This window comes from Hemicordylus capensis, chromosome 1, assembly GCF_027244095.1.
Source record: "Hemicordylus capensis ecotype Gifberg chromosome 1, rHemCap1.1.pri, whole genome shotgun sequence".
In the NCBI taxonomy this organism is placed as follows: Eukaryota; Metazoa; Chordata; class Lepidosauria; order Squamata; family Cordylidae; genus Hemicordylus; species Hemicordylus capensis.
The window spans coordinates 199,913,698-199,934,894 of NC_069657.1; the positions used below are offsets into that span (position 1 = coordinate 199,913,698).

General features: G+C 44.3%; 1 long non-coding RNA gene across 1 annotated transcript in view; it reads right to left on the reverse strand.

The window, feature by feature from the left end:
• Positions 1–16,712, reverse strand: part of LOC128347803 (uncharacterized) — a 66,827-nt gene extending 50,115 nt beyond the window's left edge. The window contains exon 1 of the long non-coding RNA XR_008317729.1: positions 16,548–16,712. This is a non-coding gene — a long non-coding RNA (uncharacterized LOC128347803). The remainder of the gene's footprint in view (positions 1–16,547) is intronic.
• Positions 16,713–21,197: the final 4,485 nt, after the last annotated feature.

The following is a 21,197-nucleotide window of genomic DNA, read 5'->3' on the forward strand; positions in this document are numbered from 1 at the left end:
CCTCCCCTCCGGGGGTCTACTCATGAGTAGGCGCGGCGCAAAGGCACACTGCGGCTACTCAAAATAATTAAAACCAGGTTTGCGGAGCGCTCGCGCTGCAAACCTGGTTTTAAGGCAGGGGTTCTCGAGAGAGTTACCTGCTCTAGAACCACCAGGCTCAGCTGCGAGCCCGGTGGTTCTTACGACTGGCAAAAATCAAGCTAGGCTCTCCTAGCCCAATTTTTGCCAATCATCTGAATAGCCCCATAGTGTATAATATCCTCCACTTGGCCAGCACCACAGGGCAAAAGGAGCTGTTCCACTGGAAGTTTACGAAATCTCCCTTCAAGATATGTCATGGAGTTAGCTTGAATGAGAGCATAAGCCTTCCACAGTGATATGCAGGTAAGATCAACCAGGTACCACAAGAAACTTCTATGTTTCTTATAACAGCAGTACCAAATTGAAAAACCTCGAAAGCTGTCCCGTGGCAGCATCTCTGCAAGCATCCTGTTCAAGGAGCCGGTCTCTAATGTTTTCTCTACTCCATTGAGTTCCCCTACGGAGGGCAGGAAATACAACTCTAGGATGTAAGACAGAAATTTAGTTCATTGATTCCTGTCCTTAGAATATTAATAACAAGATTTGGCTAAATGAGACTGTCCAATTTCTTGAAGTACCTTAGCAGTGCTAGGTGAACTCTGATGGGAACTAAAGGAAGCCCTGCTTCCATTCTTAGGTAGGCAGTGGTAGTGTCCTGGGGGAGGCCCAAAATCTTCCTCAGGAAGTTGTTCTGAACTATTTCCAGCTGAGCAACAACCCTCTCATCCCACCCCCAGATCTCAACACCGTACAGCATCTGTGCTATCACCTTGCCCTGGAATATTTTAAGAGCTGGGGTTATTAATTGCTCCCCTTTCAAGTAAAAGAACTTCAGAATAGCCCCCACAGAGTGCAAGGCAGTTACTAGAACAGCTTTGTGGCACGGGGCAAACAGAAACAACAGGGCACATCCTACTGCAGTGCTCGTATTATAGGGACATTCGTGCCACCTTCATACTACCATTACTACAAGATTATCCTGATTGTACAGACCAATTTTACACCTCCTTGCTGCTTTCTGATAGCAACCTTGCTATCAGAGTGGCTGAATTCTGCATGATTAAAATCCGGCGGACGATGACCTCACCTTCATGCCTAGTGCCCAGCTTTATGTACTAGAGTATAGTCTCACATGGTGCCTCAGAGCTCTTTAGGACAGCCCTACATCCATTAGCTCCGTAACTTTAATGACTTATAGTCCCCCTGGATGATTAAATATGGTACATCTGGATTTTAAATCTAACCTCATGCACTCTTTATGTCTTCATGTGGTCTTCATTTTCTGGTTTTTTATCTGGTTTTAATCTATGTTTCCATATATTTTATGTCTTTATGTTATACTTATATGACTATCGTTTTGTAACTTTCATTTTATAATTCCTCTTAATGATGCCTTCTATGATTTTTAAAGGAAATTTTCAAATACATTATGTTCCTGGCTCTTAAATGTATCCTGGTCTTAAAATGTAACAGACAGATTTTAATAGCAACTGCCATTTTGGTTTTAGATATTGTATCATCCTGGATACTTTTAGCTACTCTTTCTTTTATGATCTTTTAGGGATACATTCTGTTGCTAGCAAATAATAGTAATTGTATATTAGTCATTATATATCCTGGCTTTTAAAATGTAACAGAAAGGTTTTAATTGCAACTATCATTTTGGTTTTAGATATTCTATCCTGGGTACTTTTAGCTACTCTCTCTTTTAACATGTAACCTATATTTTATGCTGGTCCATGACCGTAATAAAGATTGATTTACTAGAACAGCATTGAGATGTGCCTTGCAAATGAGATATTTATGGAAGGAAACACCCAAATATTTAAAGGCGGGCATTGCTCTGTCTCTTGACTACCTGTGATTGGTGTTGCTACTGCCAAAAACTACTACTATCTTTGTTTTGTCATAATTAATCCTCAGTTTCTCCCTTTCACAATAATCAGCCAGTCTAGCCAGCATTCTTCTAAGGCCAATCTCAGCATAAGAAATAAGTGCCATATCGTTGGCATACATTAAAATTGAAATTTTACGCCCATTAAGTGAAAGAGAGGGAAAAAAATGTGATTCCATAGCCAATACTATGTCATTGATATAAAGGTTAAATAAAAAGAGAGCCAATAGGCAACCCTGTTTAACCTCTCTCCAATGGAATGGGGTCAGATAAAGACCCTTGTTGGCCCACTAATGGTCCTTAATATCAGAATGTAATTCAGTTAGTAACTTAAGGAGTCACTAATATCCATCTTCACAAGTTTCTCCCAAAGTCTGGAAGTGTCCATCAAATCAAAAGCTTATGTAAGGTCAATAAATGCGACATAGAGTTGTTTTTTGTGGCCATTGGTATATTTCTGAATTAGGCCCCCAAGGAACTATAGAGACCAGGAGATGTCCAAGCCTGCAATCTCAAAGACCCTGAGGGAGGAAAGGCAGTAACAGTCAGGCCTGTTCAGTCAACAGTGTGGAAGGAGGTAGATCATGCAGGATGATTACTGAGCAGAGGGGAAACCTGTGCCTAGCCAAGCTGACAATGTCATGCAAAACACGATGTGTAGTTTGACCCTACGTTTGTAAGTCTTTAAGGTGCGGCAAGATTATTTTCATAAGAACCAATAGTTAGGACAACTGCATGAAAGAATAACTACAGTCACCAAATGGAAGCATCTAATCCAGCCTTTCAAAAAGCCACTGAAGTCAGTAAAGCAGATAATTTTTTTTGAAGTAAGCAATCTGATCAGACAACAACCTTGGATTCCCTTGGATACGTCAAGAGGCTTTTCAATATAAACATTGCTGCTTAAGAAAAGAAGCCAGTTTGAGAAAGGATGCCACTTCAATTGACTTTGACAGCAACACGGTGAGGAAAAAGCATGCACTTGGTTGTGATTCAATTTGATTTCTCCACCACATTGGAACAACCCAACTCATACATGAGGTGAACAGTCACTACCCAGCAGTCAAGTGGATATCCCCAACTTTCATGTTTATTGCAAAGCCTTCCTTCACTAGGCCTGTATGTTCCACGTGCTAATCTTCTCAGAATGCTGCATTTATCACCTACCAGACAAATGCTAAATGCTGCATTACAAGGCAATTATCACCTCACTTCCCCTCTTTAGCTCAGCAAGCCAGAGCTGAAGTAGTAAGACAACATTCCAAACTCCTGCTGCTGTTGCTGCAGCTGCTCGTAGAAGAGACGGAAATCATGCCTCTTAAGATATACATACAAAAGGCATGCTCTTCTGGGTGAAGTCAGAATACCACCCAAAAGGCTCCACTGCAGCACCAGATAAGCTCACAAGGCTGCTTTAGTTGGCAGACTCCTGCACCACCCTACTTGGCCACAGCTCTCCCACAGCAAGTCCTTCTGGGTGGCATCATGCTTATGTGTTCAGCAAGGGAATTCCATCCCCTTGGGTTCCCTCTTCCATTTTCTGAAGCTCAGAATGGTTGCATATCTACATGAAAATAAAGTAGTTTAACTGCCATGACTTTTCCCCAAGGAATCCCCGGAACTTGGTGAAATTAGGATGAGGATTCTCCTCAGCATTCTGAGAAAATTGCAATTCCCAGTCTCCCTTGGAGACACCATGACAATTACATCAGTTGGTGTGTTTTAGGGTAGACGTGCTGGTATCCAGCTGCCTGCAAGAGAGACAGCTATGGCACCAGATGTGTCTGCTTAGAAGGATCAGACATATTTAGCCTAGTATTGGCAGCAGGAAAACTGTGATTAATTCAGTATAATCTTAGATCATAGAGCAGGGGTGGAACAGGATGTCATTAAGTTCAGCCCCTGCTTCAGGCCAAGCTTTCCCCTACATCAGCTGCTCATTAATTAGCATCAAGCAGACTTCAGTGGGCTATAAATAAAGGGCAGGAGTGAATAAGATCCCTCACCAAATCTGCAGAATAGGCAGGCTTGGTATGGTATATGGGGAGAACGGAACCAGGCCCAGCCTTGCTATGAAGCAATGTGAAGCAGTTGCTGCAGACAGCAGATTCTGGAGGGAGAGCACCATTTACAAGAGGTGTCGTTTAAAAAAAATAAATAAATGAGCCCAGATGCAGGGCAAGCAGGACATCCTGTAGATATTTTGCCTCCAGTGCAACATTATCCAAGGCCAGCACTAAGGGAGACATTTACAGAAAAGGAAACCCTGATTTCTGGATTAGTTCTGGAGCTATTTTTCACATCAAGTTAAGTACATGGAATTAGAAGACTTTTGATTAAAATGTTGAAGAACACATTTGGGACGAGCTGGAAAAGAAACAATCCCAGAGTTCTACTCCAAATCAGCTTTCCCTGAAAGTCGAAGAAGCTTGACCACATTTTCACAGTCACATGACCTCCACAAAGTCAGCCTGTACGTTACTCAAAGAGCATCTTGCTTCTTCCAAATCTATGTGGCAAGTGTGTGCTATGGGTTGTTTTCACATCATACAAATTAAGTAAAAATTGGGGGTTTAAAAAAATGTTGGCTTTAAAAAAACAGACACATGAAACAGATATGAACTATGGGACCTAACAAATAGCAAAGCTCTGCCAGTGAGCTACATCAGCAAGTATGTGTTATTTCAAAGTTTAACTGCTGTACATAACATAGCGCTACTTACATCTTCATTTCAACCTGGCTAGTATTTGCCTATGCCTACCCCCAGTCCCACATGCAAGCTGTCTGGCAGAATTGGCCCTCTTTGAGCCAGTATTGAAGTCTACCCTTCCTGGAAGCCAGGGCTACCAGTCCAATTGTCATAAATCTGTTAGCTCAGCTAACCCAACAGGATTTATAACCCCCTTTGGCACTCCCCCTGTGAGTTAACAGAAAGTAGCAGTGAAGCTGCACGAAGGAAAACAAAAAGGCTCACAAAGAAAATAGTAAATGAATCAAGTCCCCCTGAAGTGAACTAGGTACCCCCCTCTAACAATAACTGAGTAATAACTGAAAAGAAAACAACAGAGCAAGGAATGAAAAAGAACAAAGGATACCAGAGCAAAGAATTAACAGAACACGAGCACAGAGCAGGAAAGAACAGAACAAGGGCAAACTGGAACTTGGAAAAGTTAAGCATTCAAAATAGAGCACGATCCGCGGTCAGTGAATGTTGCTAACAGCATCGGTAAAAATCACAGTGTTTGATATATGGCTCAAGAGAACCAGCAGCCAATCAGGCTTCCCTGAGTCAGCACTTCTGCTTCCTCTGTGATCTCCTGCACCTGCGTGTCTCCCACTGAGCTTTCCTCTTGAGACGTCTTCTCAAGACAGGTGAAATCCCAGCCTCCTGCTGATCAGCCTCCTGCTGATCAGGATTCATGTCTGACACCTGTTCCGATTCCTCAGCTCCAGAGTCTGGTCTCCCTGCCAAATCCTGTTGCTGTGCCTCTGAGCCCTCACTTGCAGGCAAATCCTCTTGTTCCTCCTCTGACTCTCTGAGTCAGAAGTCTGAGCCATGACACCAATATATAAAGACAACAACCAGGGCTACCCCGGCTCAGGAGACCAGGTCTATTGGTTGTGTGTAGGAGGCCCTGGCAGACCTGATCATCAAGCACTCCTGAGACCAGGTCTACCACTACTGCTCCCCCAGCCAAGTCAGTTGGTAGACATGGTTACCATCACTCCAGTGGCAAGGTCTACCAATGCCACTGTGGTTGCTCTATTCAGGTCAGTTGGTAGACCTGGCCTCCACACTTTTTAATTTATACCACCACCACCACCCTTGCCAAAAAAGGCGGTAAGACTGTCCTAATTTTTCAAGTTGAAAATATGATAGCCCTAGTTGTATGGAGCATTGAATGATTGATTAAGTGCAGTCAAATCGGTATCGACTCTTAGCGACCACATAGATAGATTCTCTCCAGGATGATCTGTCCTCAACTTGGGCTTTAAGGTCTCGCAGTGGTACATTCATTGCTGTCATAATTGAGTCAATCCACCTTGCTGCTGGTCATCCTCTTCTTCTCTTTCTTTCAACTTTTCCCAGCATTATGGACTTCTTAAGGGAGCTGGATCTTCGCATAATGTGTCCAAAGTATGATAGTTTGACCCTGGTCATTTGTGCCTCAAGTGAAAATTCTGGATTGATTTGTTCTATGATCCATTTGTTTGTTTTCCTGGCTGTCCATGGTATCCTTAAAAGTCTTCTACAGCACCCAAGTTCAAAAGCGTGAATGCTTTTTCTACCTTGCTTCTTCAAAGTCCAGCTTTCACATCCAGAGAGTGTCACGGGGAAAACCATTATCCAAATGATTCTAATCTTTGTAGGTGTAGACACGTCACGGCATCTAAATATCCTTTCCAAGGTTTTCGTTGCTACCCTACCAAGTGCTAGTCTGTGGCATATTTCTTGACTGCTGGATCCTTTACTGTTGACAGTCGATCCTAAAAGGCAGAAGCTATCCACCACTTCAATATCTTCATTGTCAATTCTGAGGCTGGTTGCTGTACCCGTTGTCATTAGTTTAGTCTTCTTTATATTTAGTTGTAGTCCCATTTTTTCACTGTGCTCCTTGACTTTCATTACTAGAGCTTGCAGATCATCTGCATCCTCAGCTATCAGAGTGGTATCATCAGTGTAGCGCAGGTTATTGATGTTTCTTCCTCCATCTTTAAAACCACGCTCATCTTCTTCAAATCCAGCTTGTCTCAGTATATGTCCAACATATAAATTGAATAAAGAAGGAGAAAGTATACAGCCTTGTCTTACTCCTTTGCCGATCTGGAACCAGTCTGTTTCACCATGTTCCATCTGCACTGTGGCTTCCTGTCCTGTGTATAGGTTCTCATGAGAACAATGAGATGTTCTGGGATGCCCATTTCCTAAGGATATTTCACAACTTGACATGGTCAACACAATCGAAGGCTTTTCTGTAGTCAATAAAGCACATATTGGGGCTATTCACACGATTAGCAAAAATCGGGCTAGGAGAGCCTAGCCCGATTTTTGCTAATTGTAAGAACCACCAGGCTCGGCTGTAAGCCTGGTGGTTCTTGAGCGGCTAACCCGCTCAAGCAGCCCTCCCCTTAGCCTGGGTTTGTGGAGTGAGCGCTCAGCAAACCCGGGCTATTGGATCATGAGTAGCTGCGGCACAGCTCCACGCCACGGCTATTCACGAGGAGACCACCGAAGGGGAGGCGAAAAGCCGCCTCCCAGCTCCGGCGGTCTCGCCAGCATGCCCTGTGTGCTCGCGCAGGGCATGTTGGAGCTTGTGGGGGGCAGATTGGCCCCTGCTCCCCCAAGCCCCCGCTGGCTCCATCACAGAGCCAGCAATCATGTGGGCAGCCGATCTGGCCATCCAGCGCTCCCTGCCCGATCGTCTGCAGCGAGAGCTGGCTTAGCCCACTCTCCCCGCAGATTTGGAAAAAGCGGGTCTCAAAGATCGTAAGACCCGCCTCATTGACTTCTTTCTGGTATTCTTTGGTTTTCTCAATTATCCAGAGTGCCTCAGCAATGATGTCTCTTGGTCCTCAGCCTTTTCTGAAACCAGCTTGAACATCCAGCATTTCCCTTTCCACGTAGGGCTCTAATCTACATTGGATGATTCTGAGCATTATTTTGCTAACATGTGAAATTAAGGATATTGTGTGATGGTTTGCACAATCTGTTAAGTCTCCTTTCTTTAGTCTGGGTATGTAGCCTGACCTCTTCCAATCTGTTGGCCACTGTGTCATTCTCCCAATTTGCTGGCATAGTTTGGTTAGAGCCTTGACTTCTTCTTCTGTTGCCTGCCTTATTTCTGGAGCTATTCCATCAATTCCTGTAGCCTTCCAACTTGGCAATGACTGGAGTGCTGATCTAACATTATCTTCCCGTGCTAGAGGTTCTTGCAAGTAGGGAATATCTTCTAGATCAGGCTTCCCCAAACTGTGGCCCTCCAGATGTTGCTGAACTACAACTCCCAGCATCCTTAGCCATCATTTATTGTGGGTGGGTATGCTGGGAGTTGTAGTTCAGCCACATCTGGAGGGCCGCAGTTTGGGGAAGCCTGTTCTAGATTATCTTGGATGTTGATGTCCCCGCTGTACAGATTTTCAGTATTCTCCTTCCATCTCTGTTTGATCTTCTCTGGATCAGTTACTATCTGTCCTTTGGCATCCCTTAACATACCAATTCGAGGTTGGAACTTCCCTCTGAGTTCAAAGATCTTTTGGAAAACTTGCCTTGTTTTTCCATGTCTATTTCCATCCTCAAGGTCTTTACAGATGTCATTGTAGTACTGTTCCTTGTCTCTTCTAACAGCTTTCTGAAATTCCCTATTAAGTGCCTTCCTGATGTCTTTATCTTTCTTGACTTTCTTTCTTCTTTCAGGTGGAGCATTACCACCTGAAAATTATGCAGATGTTGCAAAAGTCCCTACTTAACGTTTTCCACCCTAAAGGCTTCTCAGTTGAGAAACTGAGCTTCGCATCTCCTGTGCAAGAGCATTGGGTAAGGTAAAGGTAAAGTGTGCCATCAAGTCGATTTCGACTCCTGGCGCCCACAGAGCCCTATGGTTTTCTTTGGCAAAATACAGGAGGGGTTTACCATTGCTGCCTCTCCCACTCATTGCTGCCCGATATAGTACTACATTTCTATTAGTATTTTAGTAAAAAGTCATATGAGCAGATCAAAGATAAGAACAGCATGATCATTTAGGGAAGCAAGAAGATGGGAAGGATTATAGAGTTAGGATGCTTACGTGAGCAGAAGTGAGATAAAACTGGCTGCCTCATAAGAACATAACATAAGAACAGCCCTGCTGGGGCAGGCCCAAGGCCAATCTAGTCCAGCATCCTGTTTCGCACAGTGGCCCACCAGATGCCGCAGGAAGCCACAGACAGGAGTTGATGGCATGCCCTCTCACATGCCATTACTCCCCTGCAACTGGTACTCAGAGGCATCCTGCCTTTGAGGCTGGAGGTGGCCCACAGCCCTCCAACTAGTAGACATTCACCTCTCCTCCATGAAGTCATCCAAACCCCTCTTAAAGCCATCCAGGTTGTTGGCTGTCACCACATCCTGTGGCAGAGAGTTCCACAAGTGGATCACGCCTTGTATGAAAAAGTACTTCAGTTTGTTGGTCCTAGACCTCCTGGCAATCAATTTCATGGAGTGATCCCTGGTTCTAGTGTTGTGTGAGAGGGAAAATAATTTCTCTCTCTCCACTTTCTCCACACCATGCATGATTTTATAGACCTCTATCATGTCTCCCCGCAGTCATCTTTTTTCTAAACTAAAAAGCCCCACGTGTTGTAGTCTTGCCTCATAAGAAAGGTGCTCTAGGCCCCTGATCATCTTGGTTGCCCTCTTCTGTACCTTTTCCAGTTCAACAATGTCCTTTTTAAGATGTGGTGACCAGAATTGTACGCAGTATTCCAAGTGTGGTCGCACCATAGTTTTGTATAAGGGCATTATAATGTTAGCCGTTTTATTTTCAATCCCCTTTCTAATGATCCCTGGCATTGAATTAGCCTTTTTAACAGCTGCCGCACATTGAGTCGACACTTTCAACGAGCTGTCCACCACAACCCCAAGATCCCTCTCCTGGTCTGTCACCGACAGCTCAGATCCCATCAGCATATACATGAAGTTGGGGTTTTTCATCCCAATGTGCATCACTTTACACTTGCTAACACTGAACCGCATTTGCCATTTTGTCGCCCACTCCCCCAGTTTGGAGATATCCTTTTGGAGCTGCTCACAATCCGTTTTGGATTTCACTACCCGGAAGAGTTTGGTATCATCTGCAAATTTGGCCACATCGCTGCTTACCCCTGCTTCTAGATCATTTATGAATACATTAAAAAGCACCGGTCCCAGTACAGATCCCTGGGGGACCCCACTTCTTACTTCCCTCCATTGTGAAAACTCTCCATTTATACCTACCCTCTGTTTCCTGTCTTTCAACCAGTTAGCAATCCACACATGTACTTGTCCCCTTATACCATGACTGTTAAGTTTCCTCAGGAGTCTTTGGTGAGGAACTTTGTCAAAAGCTTTTTGGAAATCCAGGTAGACTATGTCAACTGGATCACCTTGATCCACACACTCGTTGACACTCTCAAAGAAGTCCAAAAGGTTGGTGAGGCAAGATTTACCTTTGCGGAAGCCATGCTGGCTCACTCCCAGCAGGGCCTGTTCTTCTAGGTGCTTTACAGTTTTATCCTTGAGGATGCTTTCCATCAATTTGCCTGGAACGGACGTTAGGCTAACCGGCCTGTAATTTCCCAGATCGCCCCTGGATCCCTTCTTGAAAATCGGTGTTACATTTGCTACTCTCCAATCCTCTGGTACAGAGCCCGATTTCAGGGATAAGTTAAATATTTTAGCAAGGAGGTCGGCAATTTCACATTTGAGTTCTTTGAAGACTCTTGGATGGATGCCATCCGGCCCTGGTGATTTGTTAGTTTTCAGTTTTTCCAGACAGTTTAGAACATCATCCCTTGTCACTTCTATCTGACTCAGCTCTCTAGCCTCCATCCCTAAAAAGCCTGGTTCAGGAACAGGTATATGCTCAGTATCCTCTGCCGTGAAGACAGATGCAAAGAACTCATTCAGCTTCTCTGCAACCTCCATATCCTCCTTAATAATCCCTTTCACTCCCTCATTGTCTAATGGTCCAACTGCCTCCCTGGCAGGTTTCCTGCTTCTGATGTACTTACAGAAGTTTTTGTTATTCCCCTTGATACTTTTGGCTAAATGTTCCTCAAACTCTCTTTTTGCCTCCCTTATTGTCACCTTGCATTTCTTTTGCCAGAGTTTGTGTTCCTTTCTGTTCTCTTTGTTTGGACAGGCCTTCCAATTTCAGAAGGAAGTCTTCTTCCCTTTTATGGCTTCCTTGGCAGTACCCGTTAGCCATGCTGGCATCCTCCTGGGCTTAGTGGTACCTTTCCTCCTTTTGGGTATACAATCTAACTGAGCTTCTAGTATTGTGGTTTTGAGTAAACTCCATGCACTCTGGAGCGAAGTGACTCTCCTGATTTCCCCCCTCAGCTTTCTTTTGAACATACTCCTCATTTTGGAGAAGTTTCCTCTTCTGAAATTCAAAATGTCTGTGTTAGACTATGCTGAATTTGATGGCACTGTGGTCACTGTTCCCTAAAGGGTCGATGACACCGACGTCACGCACCAGGTCCTGGGTGTCACTCAGAATTAGATCCAAGGTCATCTTCTCTCTGGTTGGTTCCATGACCAACTGTTCTAGGGCACAGTCATTTAGCGTAGTTAGAAATTTGACCTCTTTGTCCTAACTTGAATGTGAATTTACCCAGTCTATGTGTGGGTAATTGAAATCACCCATAATTACAGCCCTGCCTCTCCTTGACGCCTCCCTGATTTCCTCCTGCAACTCCCAGTCACTGTCGGCATTATGATCCGGAGGGCAATAGCATGTCCCCAGTAGCACGTTCCCTTTCCGGCCTTGTATAGTCACCCACAGGGTTTCTGTGAAGGACTCCAGTCCACCTAGGTTTTCTAGCTTGTTAGATTCTATCCCTTCTTTAACATACAGTGCTACCCCTCCACCAAGGCGCCCCTCCCTGTCATTTCTATAGAGTTTATACCCAGGGATAACAGTGTCCCACTGGTTCTCACTGTTCCACCATGTTTCTGTTATGCCCACTATATCTATTTCTGCGTTAGCAACCAAGCACTCCAGCTCACCCATCTTGGCTCGGAGGCTTCTGGCATAGGCATATAAGCACCTATATGCTGAATCTCTCCCCTGATGTATGCTATTCTTTTGACTCTTTGACCTGCTGGCACAGGCTCCCATCTGCTCTTTGTGCGGTTCTTCTCTGTCCCCTTCTGTTTGATCTGAATTCTTTGCAGCCTCACACTTTAAAGGATGGCTTTTGCCAAGCGGGATACTGCCCAGCTCCCATCGGCTGTTCCCCAGGTGTCATTTTAAAAGCTGCTCTGCAACCTTTTTGATTTTAAGCGCCAGCAGTCTGGTTCCATCTTGGTTCAAGTGCAGCCCATCCCTTTTGTACAGGCCTTGCTTGCCCCAAAATGTGTCCCAGTGCCTAACAAATCTAAACCCCTCCTCCCGGCACCAAAGTCTCATCCACGCATTGAAACCCCTCAGCTCTGCCTGTCTCACTGTACTTGCACATGGAACAGGTAGCATTTCTGAGAATGCTACCTTGGGGGTCCTGGACTTCAAAATGCTACCTATCAGCCTAAATTTGGCTTCCAGGACTTCCCGACTGCATTTCCCCACATCGTTGGTGCCGACGTGCACCACGACAGCTGTCTCTTCCCCAGCACTGCCTAGGAGCCTGTCTAGACGCTGCGTAATGTCCGCAACCTTCACACCAGGCAGGCAAGTCACTGAGCGGTTAACACACAGGTCACAAACCCATCTCTCTATCCCTCTAATGATTGAATCATCAACTACCAGGAGGCCCCCACGCCCCAAAGGAGTATCCCCTGTGCGAGAGGATATGGGCTCATCATCCACGGAAGGGATCCCTTCTAAAGGAGCATTTCCCTCTTCCTCAGACCGATGTTCTCCTTGCCCAAGACCTTTGTTCTCCCTGACAGCAGAGGAGCTACCAGCCCTGGAGTGGGATGCCTCTATCACATCCCTGAAGGTCTCGTCCACATGCCTCTCTGTCTCTCTGAGCTTCTCCAGATCCGCCACCTTGGTCTCAAGGGAACAGATTTGTTCCCTGAGAGCCAGGAGCTCCTTGCACCGAGCACGCACCCATGACTTCTGCCCATGGGGCAAATAGTCATACATGTGGCACTCTGTGCAATACACTGGGAAGTGCCCCTTCCCCTGCTGACCTTCTATCTTCATACTGTTTTTGTTGGCTGTTTACAGTATTTAGGGAGCTTATTGTCCATTTATTAGATAGTTTATTAGGATAGGTCTCAGCTGTAATGGTCAACTATTTAACTGTCCAAACAGCCTTTCCCAAGAATATGAGGGATACGAGGGAGGGATATGTACTTACGTTCTCTTCTCCACCAGGCTCCTTGTGATCGCAGGGGCTTGTTCCAGGCTCCCCCGCACACTTCCCACTAAACTCCTGCAAAACTCCTACGTCCTGTTTGCTATCCCTGTTCACTATTCTCTGTTTGCTATGCTCTCGGGCCTTCACCTCATATGTAGAGTAGCCTTCCAACTGTCACACAGGATGTGAGTCAAAGGAAAGGAATGTGGGGCCTCTCCCAGCCCTAGCTGACTCCACCCCCTCCAGGCAGCCACTAAGTAAACACTGGAGTTAGGTAAGAACTCTTAAGAACTCCTAGCCCTGTGATATCTTAACCCTAACAAGTAACCTTAACAAGTAACACGCACAGAGAGAGAGAGAGAGAGACTAAGACCTACCCCTTAAAGAGAAACAGCCCCTGCAAAACTCCCCTCTTCCTGTTAGTTTGTTTGAAGGGGAAAGGCTAGATGTTTAGAAAGGCTTGCTCACCTTCTCAGCTGTGTCTGCCTCACCTCCACCGTTTCATGGCTTGCTCCTCAAGGCTGATGTGCTATAACGTGCTAGCTACAGAGACAGACCCAGACACATTAGTGTTTAATTAGAGAATCCAATACCCTAGACAGGGTTGACCTTAGAGCAGTGGTGGCTCGTGGTTCCTGGGACCTGGGGCAGGGGGCACTAAGCAGGGCAGGCATTGGGTGGAGTCAGTTGTGGGCAGCTGTATAGGTGGAACCAAGACTGGGCAGGAGCTTTAGCAATAACTAGCAAAGTGCAGATTTGTAGCTAATGAGTAGGATCAACACACACACACACACACACACACACCTACCTCAATTGCTCATCAGCAGAGTTACAGAGAAATATGGAAAACATCAGTTGCTTTATAGTGCTTAACAGGACTACAGTAGTGTGTAGATCTGTATCTAACACAGTAGGATCAATCATGAGCACACACACAGGAAAGGAACTACACAAGCCACAAGTAAAGCACAGAGCAGCTGCAAAAGGCTGGTTCTGTAGAGAGTAAATGCATTCTGAAGTCACCAGGGCAGCTCTGTCTGCCTGATTATTTCTAAAATGAATACTACTAATAATGCGTAACAAGAAAGAACTCTTAGGCAGTGTGGTACAGTGGTTAGTGTGCTGGACTAGACTGGGGAAATCCAAGTTCAAATCCCCATTCAGCCATTAAACTCACTGGGTGACTCTGGGACAGTCACTTCTCTCTCTGCATAACCTTCCTCATAGGGCTGTTGGGAAGATAAATGTAACTGTGTGCACTACTCTGGGCTTCTTGAAGGAAGCACAGGCTATACATGTAAAAGTAAAGATATCTATATAAGCCACAGGTAGAGACCAGCTACAAAAGTGGAGAACAAGTGCATTCTGAAGTTACAAGGGCAGCTCTGCCAGCCTATCTAAAAACATATATGCATAAATAATGGAAAAATCACAGGTTTTTCAATAATGCTTGCGGCTGCTATGAACCATCTCTTGTAACTTCGAGGACACCATGGGAATGAAGGTGTGGCTAACGGTGATGCAGTTGACAAAATATACCCGGTCCTTCAAAAAGCTTTTGACAAAGTTCCTCATCAAAGACTCTTGAGAAAACTTAGCAGTCAGGGGATAAGGGGACAGGTTCATGTGTGGATTGGTAACTGGTTGAAGGAGAGGAAACAGAGAGTGGGAATAAATGGGCAGTTCTCTAATGGAGGGAAGTAAGAAGTGGGGTCCTCCAGGGATCTTTACTGGGACCAGTGCTCTTTAACTTGCTCATAAATGATCCAGAAGTCAGGGTAAGCAGCAAGGTAACCAAATTTGCAATTGACATCAAAATATTTAGGGTAGTGAAATCCAAAGAGATTGCAAGGAGCTCCAAAAGGATTTTTCCAAACTGGGGGAGTGGGCAACAAAATGGTAAATGCGGCTCAATGTTAACAAGTATAAAGTGAAGCATATTGGGGGAGGGGGGCAACTTCACATATATGCTGATGGGGTCTGAGCTGTCACTGACTGACCAGGAGAGGGATCTGGGGTCATGGTAGACAGCTCATTGAAAGTGTCGACTCAATGTGTGGCAGCTGTGAAAAAGGCCAATTCCATGCTAGGGATCATTAGGAAAGGGTTTGAAAATAAAACTGCTAATATTATAAAGCCATTTTACAAAACTATGGTGTGGCCACATTTGGCATGCTGCGTGCAGTTTTGGTCACTGTATCTTAAGAGGACATTGTAGAACTGGAAAATGTGCAGAAGTTATCTAGTTTTAATTGTAATTTTAATCTGTTTTAAATTGGTTCCTGATTGTAATTGTTTATGTATTTTTTATTTTAGTGTAAACCACCCTGAGCCACTTTAGGGAGGATGTTATATAACTCGAATGAATGAAAGAATGAATGAATGAAGAGGGCAACCAAGATGATCAGGAGCCTAGAGCACCTTCCTTATGAGGCAAGGCTACAACACCTTGGGCTTTTTAGTTTAGAAAAAAGATGACTGAGAGGAGACATGGTAGAGGTCTATAAAATCATACATGGTGTGGAGAAAGTTGGTGGAGAGAATTTTTGTCCCTCTCTCATAACACCAGAACCAGGGGTCATCCCATGAAACTGATTGCCAAGAAATTTAGGACCGACAAAAGGAAGTACTTTTTCACACAATGCATAATCAACCTATGAAATTTTCTGCCACAAGATGTGGTGACAGCCAACAGCCTGGATGGCTTTAAGAGGAGTTTAGATACATTCATGGAGGACAGGTCTATCAGTGACTACTACTCTGAGGGCTACAGGCCACCTCCAGCCTCAGAGGCAAGATGCCTCTAAATACCAGTTGCAGAGGAGTAGCAGTAGGATAGAGGGCATGCCCTCAGTTCTTGCTCATGGGCTTCCCAGAGGCATCTGGTGGGCCACTGTGTGAAACAGGATGCCAGACTAGATGGGCCACGTGCCTAATCCAGCAGGGCTTTTCTTGTGTTCTTATGAAGCAAAGGTGCATGGAGACACCCACTCCCTACTCCATGCCTCCTGAACGTCTGGGTGCCACTCTCTGCCCACCAGGTAGCCCAGCAACAAATGTTTTAATAGAGATCACTTCCTTGATCCTTGCCAAATGAACCATAACCACCAGTGGGCATATTAATGTTACAGATACTAGCCACAATCAAGAAAAAAAACCTGCTTAGCTCTGTGCATAGCAAATGGGTTTTGAAAATTATGTCCCTTCCAACCAAAGCCATTCCTTCTCGACATATACCACACCCACATGGAAAGCCACTTCTGCAATCATTTGAAAAGCAGTTTGGGCTCAGAAATCCATGCATATGCCCTAAAAGAACTTTCTGGCTTCTTATGCCAGTTTCTAATCTAATTAATCCAGTCTTACAGTTTGCTGTTCCTTCCAATGTTTTATGGCATGTCATTCTGGGAATGGGCCATAATGCTTTGCATACAGATCAGAAAGATCACGGAAAATAAAGCAGAGGTTACATTCCTCCCCTCTGAACAAACACAAACAAAGAAATCAGCAAAAGATCAGACTTACCAACAACCAGTCAGCCTGCCTGCTCTCTAACTAAAATTGTGATTTGATTTTTCTGAGTAGTGTTTTATAGCTGCTTCCCTCATACACACAAGGAAATCTTAGGTAGATTTAACTAAAGGTTTCTTCAACAACAACAACTCAATTTTCTCCTTCCCTTTTCCTCCCTTTTCCTCTTGACTCCTCCCCCATAGTCTCTACAGGATCCCCCTTGGGACAAATGTACAAACAAACAAACTGCAAAATATTACTGAATAGAATACAAGAAGTTTTGCTTTGTTTTTAAACCCTCTGGGCACTCTGATCGGCTGCCTGAGGAGACAATCTGCATGATGCCTTCTGATTGGTGGTCAGGGTGCTTTAAGCTTCACCCACCTTGTGAAACACAGGCAAGCCTTGTAATTGGCTCCTGCCTTATTAATATTCAAATTTGAACAACTCTGTGTATTCCTATTGGTGTTTGCAACATTCTGGTACTGTAGCACACCCTATGTAAACCCTGGGGCCAGTCTGCAGTCTGGGGAGAGGCACAGACAGGCAGCCAGTCAGAGAAATGGTTACAGAAGAGGTAAAATGGCTGACAAATACTTTCAGGTGGGTGCAGCCCATTCTGCCCTCAGGTAAGAGCCACCACTGCCTTAGAGGTGGGTGTGCTGGTGGCTTGCTGTTTATTCAGTATACAGTGAAACTATAGAAGGCCTGTGAGCTGAGGCAGAAGAGCCCTGGCAGCAAGGTAGCAAATTACTGAGAGGTAGCTCTGGGCCCTTTCCATGGGCATTGCTGCAGATGCCAGGGAACAGCAGTAAGGCCTGCTACACTACAAGGTTTTGCAAACCTGTACAAGCCACACAACTTGGCAACACTGATAAACCAAACATTGTGGCAGGCAGGGGGAGGGGGGTCACCAAAGGCATTATTTGCCCAGGGTGCTATTTATCCTAGGGCCAGCCCTGACCTCAGCCTGGAATGAGGCAATGTTCTAACTATCATTCTCTATAACTATATTTATGAGTGTATTAAAAAGGGCTGTACTTTACTCTTTTTTTCCCCAGGAAAGGAGCTGCAATCTGAAGAGCACTTTGGAGCTTGTGAAAATGGGTCCTGGAGTCTTTTCCTTCTGGCAGCAGATCCTCAGACTTCCATCATGGCTTCTGACATTCTTCTGTCTTTGAGGCAACGTAGGACAGACAGGACTGCTTCCAGGAAAAGAAGACCTGCTCCTTGTGCGGGGTTTGTCACTTTGGGCTGATTCATACATGATGTTAAAAAGATCTTTTTGTCTGGAATGTGTCGCTTGTGAATTTTGGTAATGTGGTATAGAAAACAGTAGGAAGTCATTTTAAAATCAAATAGATATATTCCAGTCAAGATAACATCCTCATTTGTATTACAGATATGGGAAATGCAGACATTCAGAATGTGGATGTCACGTTTGAAAAATGCTTTTGAATTCCTTTTGTCTTTCCTGCTTCTGTCACTGTCACAACATAAGGACAAGTGACTCATGCAGGAGAAACTAAGATCAAGCATAGGATTTGGTGAGATCTTGTGTGATTTCTTTAGGGAGATTTCTTCTTAAACCCTGTACATCCCTGCTAAATGAAAGACAATTAAGACATTTGAAATGAATTCACACACCTCGGACCCCATGGCAGGTCTTGAGGAGAGGTGAAGAATCCTATCGTTTCCAATATTTCCCTACATACCTACCAGGAAAGTCTCTGCCTTCAGACGGTTATGATACTCTGGGAATGCATGAACTAGCCCTTAGGCAGCATATCATTGTGGATGCCTTTAAAAACAGGACATGGTTGTGCAAATCTTCGAGTCGAATGTGTCAGATAATGAATTCAAAGTCTGAATGAGTCCTCCTGAATTTTGCTGTTTTCAAAGCTTAATACCTGTGTGAAGCAATCTGATGATACTTTAGGCAATTTCAGGACTGTTACTGTCAAAAGCAATCTGATTGCTTTGCATATTTCTCCACATTTTTGTAAGGCTGTATAGAGTCTATCTATCTTTTGCAATTGAAATGAAAATTTACCAGTTCATTTTATTTTGCATTGCAAGCCCAGCGTTCAAAATTTGGGAAAAATTTAGATAGGAAATGTGATCATATGTGTGAGTTTTTGCTGTCGAACTGATGCCAACTAATAATAAGCCATTCAACAATAAAAGTATTGACAGGAGGACAACAGGACTTGGTGGTGCGGAGGTGCACTGGCCAGAAGACCATCGAAACAGCTGAAGCAGAGTGGCATGCATAAAATGCAGCAACAAACAGCTTGGACATGTAGAACTGCTTAGCATAAGCCCGTTTATTGAAATGTCTTTGGGGGTATTAGCAGCTTGTACTTGTTCATAGACTGAAGCTTTGCATCCTCAGTTCTTTCCACAAGACAGTTTTTCCCTTTGTATGGGACATCTCAGCCAGCATCTCTGCCCTCTTGAGCTGCTTCATATCTGTATCCTCCCTAATATTTATTGATTTTAATTATTTATACCCCACTTTATATTATCAAGTTGCATCAATAATACCAAGTTTGTTTTAAAGCACCCTCCCCCTTCTCAGATGCTTATATTTTTGTTTGCAACTTCCCTTTGATAGTATTGTTCACGTCCCCACCTGAACCCCCCCCCACACACACACACCTGGATCATTTGTTCCTCCACCTCTTCATTGGTATCTGCTGGTGTCCATTTTAGAAGCAGCTTCCCTTGCTCAGTCCATACTATCCATCTTCCAAATGCTAATTGCTGTTCCATAGTCCTTGCTTGTGTTATTCACAGCAGTGAGCATGTTCAGGAGAGCCCTGCAAGACGAAACAGTGCATACAGAGTCATTAGCACCTCTTATATTATTTGATCTATGCTACCAACTAGGATACTCTGCTTGGTGCACTGCCAATGCCAGCCTCTCCGTCAAGCACATAGTTCACATCAGCAGCAGCAGTTGGAGATTTCACACCTCACTCAGACAATTGCTAATAACCCAACAGGCATGCATGTCTTTTACTAATTGTTAACGTTTGTTCCGAAAAACAATATTAGTTCTCTCCATGTATGCTTGCTGCATTTTAAATTGTTTCCACAAAGAGTCCAATGCAGAGCTTAATTTTTGAATGCTTCACTAGATGGTACACACCTATTGTGTGGCTGTGGCTTGTGTGTGTGATTTTTCTAAATAAGTAGCAGGTGGATCAGGGCTCCCCACAGACTGGGACTATGGAGGGAGAGGACTTTAACCCTCTGCTGTGATTTCAACCTAGATCAGAGCTCCGAACACTGCTATTTGCCCTGGGAGGAAATCTCCCATTGGCACCAATAGGAGCTTTTCTTCTGGACAAACAGCTGCTGGGGGCACAATCTGGATAGGGAGAAGAATTAAAGCCTCCTTTGTCCGCTGAGTTTTCCCAGTGTGGACAGTGCTCCCCTGCATGTGCCATATACATTAGAGAAAGAGCATGCACAGGAGCCCAGTCACACAATAGACATCCTGTCCAATTTGGCCATGAGCCAACCTTCACCAGGGGCAACTTGACACCTGTTTTAAGTGCCTATGCTCTCGCCTGGATCGTGCAGAACAGCGATAGTAAACTCTCAGCATGTACAGAGTGACTTTTCCTCATCACTGAGTAAGCATACAAATCCCTGACTCAGCTGGGACTAAGCAGGAGAGGGTTTCTGGTTCTGAAAAGATGGCTTGCAGGCAGTTTTCATTTTTGAAATTAAGGACTGGTTGGATGAAAGGGACTTGACCAAAGTATGGGATATTGCAGCACCAGAGTTATGATTTTGCTTATTCTTCTAGGAAAAGGTAACTGCTAGAGTTGGTTTGGATTTCACCAAAGGTAGGCCTTAAGGCGGACATTGGCCCTTTATTTAGAATCAGGAAGACTGGGTCTTCTGGGGAAAGAGCAGAAGTGACACGGCTCCGTGCACACCTTCTTCAGTTACGCCAGGTGGCTTTCCCAGCCCCCATTATAATCCTTTGCTGTATTCTATTGAAATCATTCAAGAGGACATGTTTCCAAGGAGGCTTTTTATGGGTGTTAGAGCTTCTGGAGAACCCAGGAGGGAAACAAGGAAATACTTGAAGGCACCAATTATTTAAGGACATGAATTTTGACATACAAGGCATATAAGGCAAATAATTGATTTTAATAATTTTTGTTTTGATGTAAACTGCCCTGAGCCATTTTTGGAAAGGCAGTATATAAATCAAATAAATGAATATAAATATATAAAAAAGAATAGCAATCATTTTTTAAAAGGCATTCTAAATAACTGAGCTCAGGAAAATCTTAAATACTGCTAGACACTGGGGCAAGGTTCTAATGTATACTGACTAGGGGAATATCCCCGTGAATTCAATGAAGGTTGCTTGTTCTGAATGAAAATGCATAAGAGCAGGCTTCATGACTAACAGTCATTCTATGCTCCTAAACCATGCTTTCCACATTTCCCCTCAACAGTACAATGAGTTGGTCACATATTTATTAACTGCTGTAAGACTGGTTATAACAAGAAAATGGAAACTTGCAGAATCCCCACCTCAATCCCAACTTCTTGGGAAGATGGGTTAGTTCGACTATGGGATCTGGTAGTTATGGTAAAATGACAAACTTAATTGACTAACTTTATTCAAATGTG